We start from the raw sequence: 19,015 nt of genomic DNA, 5'->3' as shown, positions 1-19,015 counted from the left end.
GATGCTCATGGAGGCTGACCGGGCAGGCAGCAAAGCACAATGCAGGGTCTATACCAGAAGGACTTAACAGAGAGGTCCCACTGAATAAACTGAACCCTATCTCAAAGCTGCCTGAACCCTTGGACTGAGGGCTGGGGTACTTGGATGGGAGAAGAATCAGAAAGTGACTACCCCAGGATTGTGGATGTAGTGGTGACTTTGGGGGGAACCCCCGGCTTGGTGAGGGTCCGGTAAAAGGGGACCCAGGATCACCATACTTACAGTGCCTCAGTGCCCACCCTGCAGTGACACGACAAGTTGGGATCCGTTGAACAGGGATCCACACTTGGGGGAAGTGACCCAGGAAGGCCCCCACTGGCATCAACCCCCATGGTTAGGGTCAACAAAATCCAATCGAATGAGAAATCAAATTGTGCAATGATGAAAACTCGTGGGTTGTGGCTCAAGGTGAAATTGTATTCTCATAAACTCCTCATACTGACAGTGAATGGAGTGCTGGTCATTGGGAAAACTGGTGATAATAGTGCAATCGACTCTACCCCAGGAGGGTGATTGACAATGTTGTACTTCTTTGTGCATATGGGTTTTTTTATTTCCTGCCTGTAGCTTGTTTTTTTGTGTTTTTGTTTCTCCTTTTCTTTTTTCTTTTTGGTGTGTGTGTGTGTGTGTGTGTGTGTGTGTGTATGTGTTCTGTTTGGTTGCTGATTGACTTGTGGCTGCTATGGATGCAGTTGATATTATAGGGCTGTGATTTTGTCATATGACCACCAAAGTAAACCTGAGACATGCAAATCCCATGGACAAGCAGATGGAGTCTGGGCTCCTACTTAACTCTAGCCCCAATTCAAGAACAGTTGGTTCTAGTAGCAGGGCCCTGCCTGATACTCATCTTCATGAAAAGATCACTGAAGATCAGGGTACTACAGCAAATTGTGGTGAAGAAAGTAGCTGGTGCACGGTTATCAATTGGTATAGTGTCCCGAGTCTTAAAGGCTTGTATTCCAGCAAGCAGAGTAACCTCCCTGCTTTTCAACACTCTAAAGAGGTCTTGTGTAGCAGATCCACTCAGTGCAAGGTGCCGTTTGATCTCTTGACTGCTGCTCCCATGCGCACTGATGCATAGCGACCCTACCACATGAAATCGAACTGTCCCTTCGGGTTTCCGAGACTGTAAAACTTTATGGGAGCAGAAAGCTTCCCCTTTCTCCCATGGAGCAGATTGTGTTTTCAAACTGTAGAACTTATTGTTCGCTGCCAACACGCACAGAACACACTATCCCACCAGGGCCCCTAAGGAGCTGTTTGGGTCGGGTTTTGTAGGTAGGGGCCAGGCTAGTTAGTTCTGCCTGATATGAGACCCAGGAGTTTGATTGTTAAACTCTTTGCCAAAAGGAAATTAAGTAGCATGCTTTGCTCATGGGTCTAGCAAAACTTATTTCTAGCTGAGTTTTCTCTTTGTTTGCTGACCCATCTTACCAAGTTTGATGTCCTTTTCCAGGGACCGTCCGTCCGGATAGTACACCCAAAATACATGAAATGAAATCTCACCATCCTTGCTTCTAAGCAGCATTCTGTTTGTACTTTTAAAAAAATCATTTTATTGGGGGCTCATACAGCTCTATCATAATCCATACATACATCAATTGTGTAAAGCACATTTGTACATTCATTGCCCTCATCATTCTCAAAACATTTGCTCTCCACCTAAGTCCCTGGAATCAGCTCCTCATTTTCGCCCCTCCCTCTCCGGTCCCCCCTTCCTCATGAACCCTTGATAATTTTCAAATTGTTATTTTGTCCTCTCTTACACTGTCTGATGTCTCCCTTCACCCAATTTTCCGTAGTCCATCCCCCAGGGAGGGGTTTATATGTAGATCCTTGTAATCAGTTCCCTCTTTCTACCCCACCTTCCCTCCACCCTCCCAGTATCACCACTGTCACCACTGGTCCTGAGGGGTTCATCTGTCCTGGATTCCCTGTGTTTCCAGTTCCTATCTGTACCAGTGTACATCTGTTTGTACTTTTTCCAGGACAGATTTGCTCATTCTTCTGGAAGCCTGTGGCATGTTTAATCTTCTTCAACAACACTATAATCGAAACACGTCCATTTGTCTCTGGCCTTCCTCGTTCTGTGTCCAAGAAATCCCATGGCTTGAGTCAGGTGCATCTTAATCCCCAAAGTGACATTTTTGCTCTTTAACACTTTAAAGAGGCTCTGTGCAGATCTGCCCTGTGCACTCATTCTTTGATGTCGTCACTGCTGCTGCCAGGAGCACCACTTGGGCATCCAAGTAGAATGAAATCCTTAACAAGTTGGATTGATTTTCCATCCATCATGTTAGCTATTGGTCCAGTTGTGAGGATTTTTGTTATCTTTACATTGAGTTGTAATCCACATGGAAGACTGGAGTCGTGGACCTTCCTCAGTAAGAGCTCAAAGTCATCCTTGCTTTCAGCCAGCAAGGTTAGGTCCCTTATGCAGTGAACATGATCGATGAGCCTTCTTCCAATCGTGTTTTCTGTGAGGTCGCTGTAACAAATGCTCTCTCTTACCTGCAGTAAGTGGGCCACCATTTCTGCCAACAACAGAACTGAAACTGAAAGTTGCTTCTGAGAAGGATGGAAATGATAGAAGTTTCATACTGGGCTTGCCACGGCCAGGACGCACGCCACAGCCAAGGGCCGCAACACGGTGGCTCGCAGGGCACGGAGGGAGATGCTCCGACAGAGCTCCTGGAGCTGATGTGGGCTCAAGACTCCTCTCCACCAGACAATGAAGACAGCAACAAGTCCCCTCACCACGAGGATGGACCGGGGAAGGAGATCGCTGGTGTGAAAGCGCTTAGGCAGTGTAAACTCCACTGGCGGGGGGTTTTCATGGCTCACAAGGTGCCACAAAAGCCACAAAGCACAATGACATGTAACTCTCTTAAAGGCAGATGCCAAGCAAAATGAAAATAAATTCGATGTTATGCAGCCATTGTAGAGGAAAACATGCCTGCTCTGGCTGAAATGTGGCTAAGGAAGAAAAGAAATAAACAAATATGGGACCACATTAAGATTTTAAAGGTGCATAAGAAAAGATTTTAAAAATAATACGTAGACATATGGATTTATATCTATACACATGGTATATTCTACACATAGGCAGAACATGTATATGTACAGTGTGTATATGTATGTATGCATCCATAAATATATAGAATTTCTGATGATGTACATCTTTATGGGAACAGATAACCTCAAATTTTTCCTTTGGAGTGACTGATGGATTTGAACCACTGACCTTACAATTATCAGTCCAACTCTTACTCCACAGCAAAACAAAGATTCCATATATATACTACCTAGATGCAATGCGTATGTGTGTGTACCCAGCATACATGTGCTGCTGTTGGGCCCATCAAATCAATGCTGGCCCCATGGACACCAGGAGACAACAGTGCCTGGTCCTGTAGCATCCAGTATTGCAGCCATTGGGTCAGTCCTTCTAGTCAAGGATCTTCCTTTTTTAGCTTTGCTGCCCCTCTACTTTACCAAGCTTGGCATCCTTCTCCAGGGACTAATCACTCCTGAGGACTTGTCCAAAGTACCAGAGACAAAGTCTCACCAGCCTGGCTTCTAAGCAGGAGCATTCTGGGTGTTCTTCTTTAAACACAAATTTGTTTTTCTGGCAGTACAAGGTACTTTCAATATTCTTCACCGGCTCCACAATCGAAAGGCATTAATTCTTCTCGTCCGAGTGTGCACGTATCTGTATGTCTATATGGTGTCCCCCCCCTCCCCCAGTGGGCCCCCTGGAGACTCCTGCCTGCGGCGCACAGTAGGAGCCGTGAAGATTGTGGCTGACCCGGGACACCACGTTCGCAGGGGTTCCATGGCTTGAGCCTCCTGCCCCTGAAGCTCCACCTCAAGAAAGAGTCATGTGGCCTCGAGAAGTTGACCGCCAGCTCTGACATGCCCAGGTACCCTAAACAACTACCCGGAACATAATGCAAGCGTTTTGAAAGCATGCTAATTATCCCCCAGTGCATGCCAAGGTAGGCTCTTCCACTCCCTCGAGTGCAATCAGTGTCACTGGAACGTGAGGTGAACATGATGGACACAGCGAACTGTCCATCAAAGGACCTGCTTTTCCCTTCTCGCTAGAGCAGTGTGGCACTTCTCGGCCCAGCCACGGACTACATTTCCCAGGCTCCCCTGTAGCTCCTACGGGTCATGTGACCACTGCTAACCAATCGGAAGTGAGGCGAAGTGGGCTGTATCTCTTTTAAACCAAGGAAACCGCAGTTTGGGAAGCTGTGGGCTGTGTCCGTGCTCGTCTTTTCTACCTAAACATTGGAGACGATCAAGCTACCTTGGAAGATGGCGGGGCTTCTTTCTACCCTGATGGCTGAGTGGTGCACACATGGCCGCACTCCTGGTCCTCTGCCCACCGAACGGCTCCCATAGCGTCCAGCACTAAACCTCGGTGGCACTGTGCGTTCTTAATGTCAACTTGATACAGCGAGTACACAACATCGCCCTGAAGACGAAGACACCGCCACCACTCCCACCCCTCTTCAAATCCAATAATAAACAACTCCAATCAATCAAAACAGACAACGAGATACCATTTTCCCCGGTATTTTATTAATCAACTGCACTTAAGAAAATTGAGGAATATTTGGAAACGGTAAGGATCGTACAGTAGGTAACCAACATGAACAGGGATGTAAGTACAGAGTAGACCTTTCCTAACAATGGAACATATTTTAAGAAGCTCTCATCCATTGCCAGAGCTAATTCCTTGCTCCTGCAGGAGATCAGCGGTGGCTGGTGTTATTTGCAGTGGGCATGATGCCTGATGGATCGTGCTGGATCGAGAGGTTTGGGTGAGGACTTGTTTGCTTGCTTTTACTCTGAATGAACAGATGTAACACCCAGAGTAGCTGCATTTTCCATGAGACATCAGAAGAGCCTGTGAGTTCAGTTTCAAAGGTTCAATAAACAGACTTACATGCTGTTAAGGCTGACAAAGTCCTTCGAGAAACCTACATCCAACCTTGTTACTTTATAGGCGAGAAATGAGGCTCAGGGAGGTTGAGTGGCAGGTCCTTGGTCAGGCCACCCTGGTAGAGCACGGGCTTGAATTCAGGCCTTCTGACTTCTGATCCAGTGTCTATCTAGTGTATCACCAGCTGCAGCGACAGCTCAGAATCATGATTACCAAACAGATCACCAGCCCTTTCTTCGGAGCCCACCTCTGGATGGAGAGGGCTAGAACCTCCAGCCTCCTTGTGGGCAGTCATGTGCCTCAGCTGTTTGCCCACACACCCTCCCCCAGGCCTCCCAGCTGTTTCACTCAGCTCGACCTGTAAGAGAACTAGGAGACAGGTTTAGAATGCCCAAGCATGGCTGCCAGCAGGCTGGCTCTGCCCTCTCAGCAGCAGCATTGCTTCTTGCAGCAGCACTTCTGTTGGCAGCACTTCTGCTGGCAGCAGCCCTTCCCGCAGCCGCAGCCACACGAGCCGCAGCCACACGAGCCGCAGCAGCAGGGGACACAGCGGCAGGTATGGCGGCGGCAGCAGACCACGGGGGTGCTGCAGCAGCCCCCACAGCAGCCGCAGCAGCAGGGGCAGCAGCTGGAGCAACAGCCCACACGGTAGCACCTGCAGGTGGTGCAGCTGCCACAGCCGCCACCGCAGCCACTGCCACAGCCGCCACCGCAGCCACCACCGCAGCCGCCCCCGCAGCCACCGCAGCCACCGCCACAGCCGCCACAGCTTCCACAACCACAGCAACCCATGGTGTCAGTCGAGAGGACTCAGAGGAGGTGAGGAGAAAGGATGCAGGAGGTGAGAGTGAGAGGTTGATGCCCCATGGCTGCAAGGCCCTTCCTTATATACCGGCTTGGTCCTGGGCTTGAGCCAAGCACGTGAATCATTCCTTGTTGATGTTTGTAGGAGCTTCCTTGGGAGAACTTGACTGTGCCTCACTTTACTTCCTCCTTGGAGGCGTTTGGCCTCCTAACGTTGCTTATTTTAGTCCTGCTGTATTTGTTTGCATAAGACCATTTTTAAGATAAAACTAGGAGGCTCTGAATGATTTCCCCAAGACCCCTGCTTCCTGCACAGACCACAGAGGCCGTGGGAGTGTCCCTCTCAGACTCGGGCCGTGAAATGTTCACATCTAACCTTCCCGACTGTTCCTGCAGACTCCTCGCTGGGCCTCCAGGGGAAGATGTGTAATGCAGACAAAACCCTGGACTGCTACTAACAGGTGAGGGGTGGGAAGGACCTTGGAAGAAAGGCCTGGCAATCTACTTTTGAGGGGGAAAACGGCCATTGAGAGCACAGTTCTCCTCGGGCACACATGAGGTTACAGTGAGTTGGAATCGACTCAGCAGCAAATGTGAAAACCTGTAAAACAAAAAGAAAATCTCTGCTGGGACAGAGATCTCTGAACTTTTTTTCCGGCCATCAAGTTAATTCCAATGCTTAGTGACCCTACAGGACAGGGAAGAACTGTCCCCGTGGGCTTCTGAGACTGTAACTCTACGTTAGTAGAACACTTCTTCTTTCTCCCTCGGTGCAGCTGGTGGTTTGAACTGCTGACTTTGTGATTAGCAGCCCCGAGCCCCCTCTCTCCGAATTAGAAGCCTCAAAACAAGCATTTCCAAAATCTCGCAGGTCCTAGATGGCAGAAGAAGAGCATGTGTGGGGCCTTTGCTGCCCTTTCTCAGACTTCCTGATGGCCCTAGTCCAGCGCTCAGCTCTTGCCAACGCAGAGAAACAGGGAAAAATCCCCATCATTTTCATAGATGATCAAGAATTTTTCAAAACAAAACAAAAAAGAATTTTTCTTCCACCCAATCTGATCCCATCACACCGAGGCAAAACACTGAGGGTGTGCAACAGAACAGTAAGGGGAACAGAGCAACGAAGTCCCCAGGGAATACCAAAAATAGACTTTGGGGCCATGGCTTGGCTCCCCAACAGACTCAACCAGAAAACACTCCTAAAGGCCAACAAACAGTCCTTGAACTAACCACAAGCTTTTCTTTCTTGTTTTTGTGTTTTGTTTTGTTGTCATTAGCTTGTTGTTGTTGTTGTTATTGCTGTTTTGCTTTGTTGCTTGGTTTTGCTTCTCTTGTTTTTGTCCATGTTAGCATCTCTGCAGGTCTGTCTAAATAAGATAGGCTGGATGAACAATCTGGAGGAGAAAACAACAGACTGACAGTTCTGGGGGAATGTGGGAGTAGGGGACGTGGGGAGAAAGGTAGTGATGTTAACAAACCCAGGGACAAGGGAACAACAAGTGATCCAAATCGGTGGTGAGGAGGCCTGGTAGGGCGTGACCAAGGGTAATGTAATCGAGAGGAATTACTGAAACCCTAACGAAGGCTGAACATGATAGATAGTAAGACAAAAGAAAAATAAAAGGAAATAGAGGAAAGAGCTAGGAGGTAAAGGGCGTTTATAGAGGTCTCAATAAAGGCATGCATATATGTAAATATAGTTATATATAAGGATGGGGAAATAGATCTATGTGCATATATTTATAGGTTTAGTATTAAGGTAGCAAATGGACATTGCGCCTCCACTCAAGTACTCCCTCAATGCAAGAACACTTCGTTCTATTAAACTGGCATTCCATGATGCTCACCTTCCAAACACGATCACTGAAGACAAAGCGGGTGCATAAACAAATGTGGTGAAGAAAGCTGATAGTGCCTGGCTATCAAAAGATATAGCATCTGGAGTCTTAAAGACTTGAAAGTAAACAAGCGGCCATCTAGCTCAGAAGTAACAAAACCCACATGGAAGAAGCACACCAGCCTGTGTGATCACGAGGTGCCAAAGGGTTCAGTTATCAGGCACCAAAGAACAAAAAAATCATATCATGGTGTGCCTCACCTCCCTGATACAATCGCTGAAGACAAGTGGGTGCATAAGCAAATGTAGTGAAGAAAGCTGATGGTGCCCAGCTATTGAAAGATATAGTGTCTGGGGTCTTCAAGGCTTGAAGGTAAATAAGCGGCCAGAAGCAAAAAAGCCCACATGGAAGAAGCATACCAGCCTGTGCGATCACGAGGTGTTGAAAGGATCAGGTATCAGGCATCATCAGAACAAAAAAATCATATCATTGTGAATGAGGGAGAGTGTGGAATGGAGACCCAAAACCCATCTGTAGGTCATGGGGAGGAGATGAGCCAGTCAGGGTGCAGTGTAGCAATGATAAAATATACAACTTTCCTCTAGTTCCTAAATGCTTCCCCACCCCCACCCACACTATCATGATCCCAATTCTACCTTACCAATCTGGCTTGACCAGAAGATGTACACCAGTATAGATAGGAACTGGAAACACAGGGAATCCAGGGCAGATGATCCCTTCAGGACTAGTGGTGAGAGTGGCGATACCTGGAGGGTGGAGGAAGGGTGGGATGGAAAGGGGGGACCGATTACAAGGATCTACATATAACCTCCTCCCTGGGGGATGGACAACAGAGCAGTGGGTGAAGGGAGACATCAGACAGTGCAAGATAGGACAAAATAATAATTTATAAATGATCAAAGTTTCATGAGGGAGTGGGGAGTGGAGAGGGAGGGGAAAAATGAGACGTGATGCCAGGGGCTTAAGTGGAGAGCACATGTTTTGAGAATGATGAGGACAATGAATGTACAAGTGTGCTTTACACAATTGATGTATTTGTGGATTGTGATAAGAGTTGTATGGCCCTAATAAAATGATAAGAAAAAAGTATGTGATTACACAACTCATTTTAAAGAAAATTTAACCATGGAGTGTGGGGGGGAGATGTTCTAAAACTGATTGTGGTAATGATTGCACAATTCTTGATATGATCAAAATATTAAATTATGTGATATGTGGATTATGCACCAATAAAATTGTTTAAAAAATAATTGTTCTGAATGGAGTTAGGAAAATGCAAGCATTCACTTTTGCTTTTACAGATCCCTACACCTCATCCAAGCATCCTGGTCCATGGACAACCCCCAGGCTTTCACTGCACTAATTAAACTCTGTTGTCTTTGATGATTTGCCAGAAGTCACGGCAGATTCACAGGTCATTTTTTTCTCCTCATGTTGTTGTCAGGGAGGTGTATTTGACAAGGCTGGAGGACAGAGCACGTTTTATGTCACAGCCTCGTGGCATGACCTGTGGCTTATAAATATTCAGAGATCCAATATGTGGGCTCCCCTTGCGTACTCCAACCTCAGCCCTGCGAATGTTAGGAGCTGGTCTGCCAGACCCAAAAGGGAGAGCATGCCAGCCCAGGCCACACACACAGCGGAGAAGCCAAACGGGCTCTGCAGGGCCTGGTGTGCCAGAGACACGAGATGGTGTGGTGGGGCCTGAGCACAAGGAGCAGAGACCCCTCGGTGAGACCCCCTGGGAAGACAGAGGACCCACTCCTGGGAGTTCTGGAATCCACTCACAGCTATTCCTGTTAATCCCACGAGTTATTGGCAACCACTGAACACCTGGGGTGAGGGTGGGCAGGGCTTCCTATGGACCAGGGAATGGACAAGGTGAGCCACCCCTCCTGCTGGGAAGCCAAGTGCAGTTGGGTGCCGGCAACCACATCTGCTAGAGCAGGAGTGGTGAACCCTTTTTCTGCCAAGGGCCATTGGGCTATTTATAACATCACCCGAGGTCCACCACACTGGTCAAGCACTTAATTAGCTCACCCCTAATGTGGTGCCTGGAACCGCTTCTCTTTGGCAAGGCTGGGATTGGTTTCCCAGGCCCCAGTTCTAGACGGAAGACCTGGGGTGCTATCCCGCAGCAGCCAAGGGATGGCCGGTGGGGTGTGAATAGGTCCATCTTCAATATGATGTGTGTGTGGAGATGTCACCCTCTTCCCAAAGAGGGGGCTGTTTGTTGTCCTTTCCTACATTACCTGAGGTGAGGAAACTCCAGGAGAAAAGATCATGTTCTTTCCAATACCATACCAAGCACTTCTTCTCTCCTTTCACGGGATGCTACAGGATCAGAGACCATTTGGGAGAAAGTTGGTAACCGTGACATTGGGAGGGTTGTCACGATGTCTCACAACATTACCTTGGGCATGTGGGCGAGCCCTCTCCAGGTGGGCAGCTCCCTGGAGCTTCCTGCATCTTTCTCACACATAGTCCCTTTATGCCTTGGGTTTCCATCAGGCAGTCACACCCCCTGTTCTTCCAGAACATTCCACAGTTCACTATCTGTGCATGTGAGTACAGATGGTCCTTCGAAATGAGCTCTGGTACCTCTCTCCCATCTTCCGAGATTGCTCGGCTTCTCCCTAGGCTCCCACTGTGAGCAATTATCAACGAAGTAGCCAGAAGCCCGCTATCCCTTCCTGCCTTTATATCGCAAGCATAAGGGAATCTACATGTGTATCCACATGACAAGCACGTATTATCATGAAAAAGACCAGGAGAGTGGCCATTGACCCTTTTGTGGCCCTGTGCCCTCTCTAAGCAATGCTAATCATCAGTTGTTATGCAATAAACAAGCATGAGGCTAAGCTTATTCAATTTGTACGCTGAGCAAATAATCAGAGAAGCTGGTTCCTATGAAGAAGCATGAGGCTTCAGAATTGGAAGGAGGGGTACCAACAGGAAGGCTTAGTAACAACCTGTGTGGAATGTGCACAACCTAGCTTGCTGGAAGTGGGGGAGGCTGGAAGTACTTGTTCACGAGGATCAAAGGTTGCAGCCTTCAGTAGGGGAAAGAACACCGAAACTGGACCGATGGGTCACATCATGAGAAACGGAGGGAAATTTGACATGGTCAAGGATGTCATCCTGCTTGGATCCACAATCAGTGCTCAAGGAGCAGCAGTCGCGAGCCCAAACAAAGCATTGGATTCGGTAAACCTGCTGCACGAGGTCTCTTTAAAGTGTTGAAAAACAAGGAAGTTACTTTGAGAACTAAGGTTTGCCTGGCCCACGTCATGGTATTTTCAGCCCCCTCATATGCATGTGAAAACTGGCCACGGATTAACGAGCACCGAAGAAAACTCGGTGCACTGGAATTCGAGAGCTGGTGAAGAACATTGAAACCACCACCAACGACCCAAAGAGCAAAGCAGTCTGTCTTGGAAGAAGCACAGCTAGAACGCTCCTTGGAAGCGAGGATGGCAAAATGTCACCGCCCGTTCTTTAGACATGTTGTCAGGAGAGACCAGTCCCTGAAGAAGGACACCGTGCTTGGTCAAGTGGAGGGACAGCAGAACGGGGAAGACCTTTGACAAGCTGGGCTGACACAGTGGCTGCATCGATGGCCTCACACAAGAGAAAAATGGTGAGGATGCCCCAGGACCAGCGAGTGTTTGGTTCTGTTGTAACCAGCTCGACAACATCTGGAACAACAGCCAGCTGAGGTGCAGTGATTTCTCTCTTCTCATCTGGAGCAAAGAAAGGGGGAAAACATGTCCTACATCCTCTGCTCTGAGGGGAGTCGCCCTTGGTTCTAAAAATTCCCTCCTAGTTGTTGAGGGATCTCAACAAATGCCCCCGGGTTTTTTTTAACTATAAAACACAATTTTCAGAGTCCTTTGTAAAGATTGGCTTACAACCAGACTGGTTCCTAAATTACTGGCTGGCGACGTCGAATCCCTCTGTCAGTAGATTGGAGTTGCCTCCCGTGCACCATTATCCTGGGCTCATGGAGATTTCCTATTCCAGTTTTAAGGATGAAGCTGTTGAGACCCAGAAAGGTCAAGGTCTTGGGCCAAGGTCTCTCAGGTGGTGACACAAAGAGTGAGGATTGTAAGCCTGGGCTCAGTGGTTTCCCATAGAGAAGCTGGCACAAGGCAGAGGGTGCTGGTCACCCCTCCGGCTCCCCTTCCAGCTCGGTTCTGGTCTGCTTGTTCCACGCCTTGTTTCTCCCTCCTTTCTCTGTTACTTGGGCCCTTGCTCCACTTCTCTCCAGGGACTGAGGTCCACTTCGGGGTTGACTTCCTCAGTCTCTACCTTTAGAACAGAAAGTCCCTGGTCTTCCCTCCTGCCCCACCTGGCATAAGTCTGCATAAGAGCCCAATAGTCTCTTGTCAATAGCGGGCCCTGCTTGGAATGAGCCAGCTACCCGTCTGCCCCAGTAACTGACAAATGGGGGGTGATGGAGGTCCTCATCCTGTGATGTCCCTGCGACGATCTTGAGGTGGAAACCTTGACCCTAGCCAACCGTGGTGCATGACTCAGCACAAAGGTGAGCCCTTCTTACCTGCTGGTTCCCCTTGTCCTTGCTGGTCTGTGAGCCCCATCACCTTGGCCTTGCCACAGGTGTGTCACATGTGCCGTAAGTAATTGTTTAATAAGCACTAATTGGCAAGTGGTGTGTCATCTTCTTAATCATGGTTACATAACTAATGCCAGATCTATAAAGCTGTTAGAAGTTCAAGAGTGATGGTGTATAATCCCCAGACTTTGTACTCTTAGCTGGAAGGCAAAAAAAACAACCCTAACCTGATTATTATATGCTTCCAGAGAAGCAGACTTTCTGAACACACAGAGCAAAATACACAGCATCTTGATAAAGATAGACACGGGGTCAAAAGATCTACACTTGTGGAAACTGAGGAAATGGTCTGACTTTTCCTGGCTTAGAAGATTGATGACCGCCACTAGTCTGGTGGGGATGTAGGGTAGAGTCAGACATGCCTCCATCCTCCTGAAACCAATTCTGACACCAGCTAGCCCTCTCCTGGCTCTCTACATCTGTGCTGGGCTCTAGAATTCATTGCAATCCACGCACAGAACTCACAGATGATACTCCCAGCTATGGGGCTTATTAGCAAAGGGAGCAGGTTACAGTTCAGGTGAGACATGCTCTGGAGAAAGTTGTTCCGTCGGGATGTTTTTTCTTTGCTGTGCCCACAGGCAGGCCTCACTCTAGCTCTCAGCCATTGGGCTTGACCTCTGCCCTGTTCAGGTAATGTCACACAGCTCCTTTAAGCCAATAAATATCTAAAAGGCATGCCACTCCACCCTAAGTCTCAGTCCGAAGACATTCAGCTCCAGCTCCATGGGTCAGCAAACCCATCTCTCCCAATTATGTGCCAAAGGCTCTCTACTCCACAAGTGGTAACACTCGGCTGTACTTGCTCTGTGAGCTGGGAAGCCCACTGCTCTGGCTCAGGCTCGGGCTCCTGGTTCCGCTGCTGCTCTGCCTCTCTTCTGGTGTCACAGATGGTGTCTCTGGACTCAGGAGGTTCAAAGGACTTGCAGGGATCCCAGCATCCCAAGGACATGCTCCACTATTAGCTCTCCTCTCTTGCTGGTAGTGAGATCCCCGTCTTGCTTCTGAGATTGCTGCTTTTATTTTATTATTTTTTTAATAAATCATTTTATTGAGGGCTCTTCCAGCTCTTATTAACAATCCATACATCCATTGTCTCGAGCACATCTGTATATATGTTGCCATCATCATTTTCAAAACCTTTTCTTTCTGTTTGAGCCCTTGGTATCAGCTCCTCTTTCTTTCCCTCCCTCCCCCACTGTCCCACCCTTATGAACCTTTATTTTATGAAAAAAATTATAAATTATTTTTATTTTCATATCTTATGCTGTCTGCTGCTGTTTCTCTTCACCCATGTTCCTGTTGTTTTTCCTCAGGGGGTTATAGGTCGATCATTGCAATTGGTTTTCCCTCTCTCCCCCTTCTCCCCACCCATTTGGTCTTTGGTGAGCATGTCAGGAAGGTGAGCATGAGGTGGCTGATTTTATACCCAGCAGGGTGGACATCACAATTAACCAGTTAACAGTCACAAGGAGCTGAATCTCTTCCCCCACCTTCTTATGAAGTCCCATCTTTTGCTGGGAGTCCCAAAGGCTATGGCTTAATGAGATGAGGAAACCCATTAGGAGGCTGGTGTAATAGAGGTGTCCAAGGCTGGGATGGTGCTGTGGCTTTGGAGCTAGAAAGAAGTCAATGATTTGACTTATCTTTAGAAAGGCCCTAAAGATGAAATGGGTAGTCGGGGTAGGGGTGGCAGCCGTGGTAAGTGAGAGGGAGAGGAGGGGCCAAGAATAGCTCCAGGTTCTGACCTGGGGGACCTGGGGGAGGGGAGGAACAATGCCTTGCTGAGGCTGTGCATTGAGATGTCCTCAGGTGGAGTTGGAAGTACCTATGAGTCACCTCCATGCAGGTGCTGAGTCAGAAGTGCAGGTCTGGGACTCAGAACGGGCCCAGGAGGAGCAGCTCCCAAAGGGGATGGAGAGGGAGAGCCCTGGGGAACCAGGCAGTGTGCAAGGGCCTCTGGAAAGAGCACGTTGTCAGAGCTCAGGTATCCAACTCAACAGGGAGGATGGGAAGGAGGGAGGGAGGGAGGTGGGCGGGGGGGGGGGGGGAGCTCCTGGGGAGGAGGCAGGCACAGTGCTGAGATTCAGCCACATGGAGAGGTCCTACAAGCAGAGCTGTGATGATGGGGCAGGGTTCGGATCTGAGTGGCCTGGAGAGTGGGGGAAAGTAGGGGCCAATTACAAGGCCTCTCCCCACCCCAACGCACTCCCCATGTCTTCAAACAAAGGAAGATGTCTCCACAACTAGATTTGAAAGGCCTGTGCCCCATCTCTGTAGCTAGGCATCCCTGCCCTGAGGCTGGAGACCACTGAGCTACTGTTTCTCCAGCAGAGCCCACCCTTTCCCCTCGGGCTCAACTACTCAACAGAGGGAGGGGGTGGACAAATGTGCTAGGATGATTAAATGCTCCTCCTCCTAAGCCCCAATTACAAGGCACAAGTCACCAAGGTCTGGGAAAGGAAGGGAGAGGGGGAGGAGAGGGGAGAGGAACCAAGTGGGAGGGGAGGGAGGAGAAGAAGAAGACTCATTTTTTGATTTTAAACAAGAAGTTTATTTAAACAACAAGACGCTTGACTTGAAGGGAAAACTATCCAGGCTTCATTTCTTTGAGAGTAATTTACCCCTACTTAAAGACAGATTGCCCTACATGTAACAGCTACGTACAAAAAAAGTTATAAAATTGTCCTTGGTTTTACAATGATAAATGAAAAACATTAAAATTCTCCAATCCAACAAGGTATGCAAGGATTTTTTTATGTCGTTGTTTTTTGTTTTTGTTAAACAGTGAGAGCAAAATAACTTACTGGAATATAGAGAGAGGAGCTGAGTGAGCATGCCGCTGATGGCGAAGGGGGGGTTTTCACAGAGCCAGTGTTTCCCCATCCCATCTCCACTTGGTGTCGATCAAAACATACCATTGGCCATTTAGTAAAAAAACAAAAACAAAATAAACAAAGGGGAAAATGCAATATGCGTGTGCACATGCACCAGTTACTTTATGTACAATAAAGGAATGGGGAAGGGGAAATAAGAGAAAACTACACTGTAGTCGTCAGGAGGTGGTGCAACCAAATTGTGGTTTTCTAATAGAGAATGGATTCTTGGTAGGTGGGAAGAGACTTCTGGAGGAAAGGAGCAGGCTCCCTTTTAGAAGACGCCTCCTGTCTGCTGCTGGAACACATCAATTGTATCTTCATCCTCCATTTCCAACTGTGCAGGTGTGTCTGTTTCATTGATTGGCTGTCCGTCAAATCGGAATCTGATCTGCCTCATTGACAAACCCTGTCGTTCACAATAGGCTTTCATTAGTTTGCTAAGTGGCATATGCCTCTTAATCTTAAACTGCACCACGGAACCATCCTTCCCCGCCACCTTCAAATTAATATGATCGTTGTTCTGTCTTGACTCCTTCCTTGGGTTTCTTGTCGGCCATGGCGAGCGCCGAAGTCTCCTCAGCTGCTGCTTCACAAAAGAGGTACCAGGTCCGCACCAAACGAGCACACAGGCAGCTCCAGGAGCGGCAGAAGAAGGAGGCGGCAGTCGATTCATCTTTCACAGAGATGGCAAGTACAGATCCTGAGTTTGAAGTGGCATGGGAAACTCCACACGTTCGCCCTACGTTACTGGCCTTTGAGTTGGATGGAAACCAAGATGCACCTCCAGGACCAAGGGTACAGAAAGCAGTGAGACCCTTAGGGAGAGGCACCTAGTGGTGGGCTGGGCCTCCAACAGGAATGCCTGGGGACCCCTGGAGGCACTGAGGGCTAGATTTCAGCACCAGGCTGTTCACTGCAAGGTGGGAGGTTCAAACCCACCAGCCACTCCTCCGGAGAAAGATGAGGCTCTCTGCTCCCGTAGACATTTATAGTCTCGGAAATCCAAGGAGTGATTCCCCTTCGTCCTCCAGGGTTGCTCAGGATCAGCATGCACTGGATGGCAGCGAGGGTGTGTGACTGAGCCTTCATGTTGTAGCTCTCAGCAGAAGACTGAGTAGACACATGCAAATAAGGTGTATGGGTCTCTAAAGCAGGGATTGGTCAGTTTTTGCCAACCTACAGTAAGCCATCTCAGAAGAAGGAAGTTGGGAATCTCAGAACCATTAAGAAAGAAGGGTCAAGAGCAGAGAATGCCTTTTGGACCCCAAGAACCTTGTGTGGAGAGGTGGTGCCTACAGACATGACAGCTGAGTCAGAGCTGAGTCCTTTGGACAGGGAGGCTGACTTTCAGAGTGGGTGAAGAACAGACACAGCACAGCCTAGAACAGATACTTCTGTCAAAAGAACTATATCCTTAACATTTCTGATCCTGAATCGCAACCTGCTAACTTTCCTAATAAACCCCGTAATTGTGAGTGCGGTACTGTCTGTGAGTCTGTGGCCATCATAATGAATGGCCTAATCCAGCAGAGAAGTAGATTGCCATGGGAGGGATGGTGGATGCCAGCATAGGGTTAAAAGGCTAGAGGGTGGAGGCGGTCCGACCTCTGCCTGGTGGGAATTGGCACCAGGTGCCTGAGTTGGATCCTCACTCCTTGTGAAGTCAGAGAAGGTCAGATGCCACGTGTACACCATTCACAGCCATTGAAAACCCTACAGAGCAAGCCGTACACTGACACACACAAGTCACACTTACTTTCCAAGTTCCCTTTATGTAACACGTCCGATTCCATTGAACCAACCATTGCCATTGAGTCAATTCCAACTCATAGCTAATAGGACAGACACAGATTAGACCTGCCCCGTGGGGTTTCCAAAGCTGCACATTGTAACTGGAGCACACGGCCACATTCTCCCTCGGAGCAGCTGCTGGGCTCGGACCAAGCCCTTTAGGTAGCAGCAGACTGCTTACCCACTGGGCCACCAGGGCTCCCTCAGAAGGTAAAATTGTCCACCTGAGGGCCTTTGGACTTGGATATTTTATTCTGCTTTGTTTAATATTCAAAGCTCTGGGCAGGGCCACTATCAGGGCTATCTTCAGAACTTTCCCGACTATGCTAGCCTAGGAGGACATTCTTGGTAAATAGTCCTGTTTCTTCTCCCGCCCCATCTTCCTGTGTTCATTCCTGTAAGGGGTATAGAAAGCTTCGGGGTTCGCTGTCCTTGAACAGATGTAAGGAGCCTCAGTAGCATAGTGGTTAAGCATTAGGCTGCTAACTGCAAGGTCAGCAGTTTGGAATCACCAGCCTCCCTGCAGGAGAAAGATGAGGCTTTCTACTCCCATATAGAGTTACAGTCTCCGAAACTCAAAGGGGATAGTTCTACCCTGTCAATAGGGTTGCTATGCGTTGGACTAGAGTAGATGGCAATGCATTTCGGGTTTTGTGATTAAAAATATATATAATAATAACAGATGCTGAGAACTATGCTAGTAAGTGTATTTGGCCACAAGAGGGCAGTATGTACCCAAAAGTCAACCAGGGCAAGAAAAAAAAAAAAAAGACTAAGACTTGGATGGGCTCCTGAGGTTGTTGGTTTACCTCCCAGGCGGACAAGAATTTGCAAAGCCTGTTTAGGAGGCGTGAGACCAGCCCCCATGGTAGTCAAAGAGGCCAGAGTGAAAAGTCAGGGAGTGGAGCACCCCTCTGAGGTTCCGAGACTGTAACTCTTTCTGGGATCGAAAGCACCATCTTTCTCCCTCAGAGAAGCCGGTGGTTTTGAACCACTGACCTTGTAGTTAGCGGTCCTGAGTAAGACTGTGTGCCTGCAGCGTCCTTCCTATAAGGGAGGAGTGTGCAGGGTTCTAACTCTGGGCAGAGTCCCTGGGTGCTGTCATCAGTGCCTCAGGGAAGGGGTTGGCAGGGGTTGCACACATCCAGGGGTGCCTCCACAGAAAGGTCTGGTCACTGCCCGAGCCGTGAACTTGTAGAGAAGGTGCGCTCTGCACACAGGGGTCATTGTGAGTTGGATTCTATTCCAGAGCCACCAGAAGCAGGGGACCAGTGTCAGCCGGCAGTATGAAGCTGCAAGTCACGTGGTCCATGCCCCACACCTGGCCGCAGGCTGCCTGCTCAGAGATGCCATCTGGGCCCAGGGCAAGCCCTGGGGGGCAGAGGGGGTTAGGCTGCTAACTGCAAGGTCAGCAGTTTAAAACCACCAACTTCTCTGAGGGAGAAAGATGAGGCTTCCTACTCCCATGGCGAATTAAGGTCTCAGAAACCCATAGGGGCAAATCTACCCGGTGCTCCAAGGCAGCTATGGGCAGTGACTATGGGTTTTCATGAGCAGAGAGTGGTGATTCCAGCAACCTGCTACCTGAGGGGAGGGGGTGGTCGGCCTGCTTGGCATCTGCCCCACTGACTCTCATGCCTCGGGCTTTGGTGCTTTGTCTGCAAGCTGCATGAGGCCTGCCCCCTTTCCCCATGCACCTTATTGCTTTTGTGGGAGACCGTTCCTGCCTCTGATCCCTGTCTTATCGCCTGCTCTCTAGTGTTATGGAAGTTGCTTTTAAAAGGAAGAGTGAATGGAAAGGCTGCCTCTGGGCTGCATACCTCCCTGCAAACTCCCCGCCCCAAACCTTTGCGATCTTCCAGGGGCGAAGTCATTACAGGCGGTGGGCCGATGAATTAGACATGCCCTCAGAGTCACTCGGAGTGGAGGACAATTGGTCTCTCTCTCTCTCTCTCTCTCCATGGGACTGTGGGAAGGAAGGGGGGGGGGGCTCTAGAGGATTTTCGCCTTAGGCTCTGGCTCGGTTTGGGTGACAATTCCAAATTCTGCC

General features: G+C 48.8%; 1 pseudogene; it reads right to left on the bottom strand.

The window, feature by feature from the left end:
* Window positions 1-14,847: 14,847 nt before the first annotated feature.
* On the bottom strand, window positions 14,848-15,731 carry LOC142423844 (small ubiquitin-related modifier 2-like; annotated as a pseudogene).
* Window positions 15,732-19,015: the final 3,284 nt, after the last annotated feature.

Source organism: Tenrec ecaudatus, chromosome 13, assembly GCF_050624435.1.
Source record: "Tenrec ecaudatus isolate mTenEca1 chromosome 13, mTenEca1.hap1, whole genome shotgun sequence".
NCBI classification, from domain to species: domain Eukaryota; kingdom Metazoa; phylum Chordata; class Mammalia; order Afrosoricida; family Tenrecidae; genus Tenrec; species Tenrec ecaudatus.
The sequence above is the reverse complement of the archived record's forward strand: the minus strand, read 5'-3'. Positions and strand labels throughout refer to the sequence as shown.